Source organism: Oryzias melastigma, linkage group LG15, assembly GCF_002922805.2.
Source record: "Oryzias melastigma strain HK-1 linkage group LG15, ASM292280v2, whole genome shotgun sequence".
NCBI lineage: Eukaryota > Metazoa > Chordata > Actinopteri > Beloniformes > Adrianichthyidae > Oryzias > Oryzias melastigma.
The window spans coordinates 18,219,928-18,220,504 of NC_050526.1; the positions used below are offsets into that span (position 1 = coordinate 18,219,928).

Below are 577 nucleotides of genomic sequence, written 5' to 3' on the forward strand. Positions count from 1 at the left end.
ACGATACACATATCACAATACACGGTTCACGATACATGTATCATGATACACAGTTCGTGGTGCATAGTTCACGATACAGAGTTCATGATACACGTGTCGCAATACATGGTCCACGATGCATGTATCATGATACACACATCAGGATATATGGTTCACGTGCACATTCAATGATACACGGTTCATGGTACACGAAACCATGAAACACGGTTCATGATACACGGATCACGATACATGGTTCAAGATACACGGGTCACGATACATGTATCGTAACACACGGTCTGTGATGCAAGTATCATGATACACACATCAGGATATATGGTTCATAATGCACATTCAATGATACACAGTTCACGATACACGAAACCATGATACATGGTTCATGATACATGTATCCCAATGCACTGTCTGTGATGCAAGGATCACGATACACGAATCATGATACTCACATCGCAATATATGGATCACGATACACGAATCATGATACACGGTTCACGATACATGGATCACGATCTGAATCAATACAGGTTCAGTAAACAAATAATCTGTCAAACTAGAGATCAATCTTTGTCTAGTTCCT

At 40.2% G+C, this 577-nt stretch overlaps 1 protein-coding gene across 1 annotated transcript in view; it reads right to left on the reverse strand.

The window, feature by feature from the left end:
• The window catches only part of arfgef3 (ARFGEF family member 3), a gene marked incomplete in the record, with an annotated part of 60,351 nt that overhangs the window by 7,545 nt on the left and 52,229 nt on the right, over positions 1-577 (reverse strand).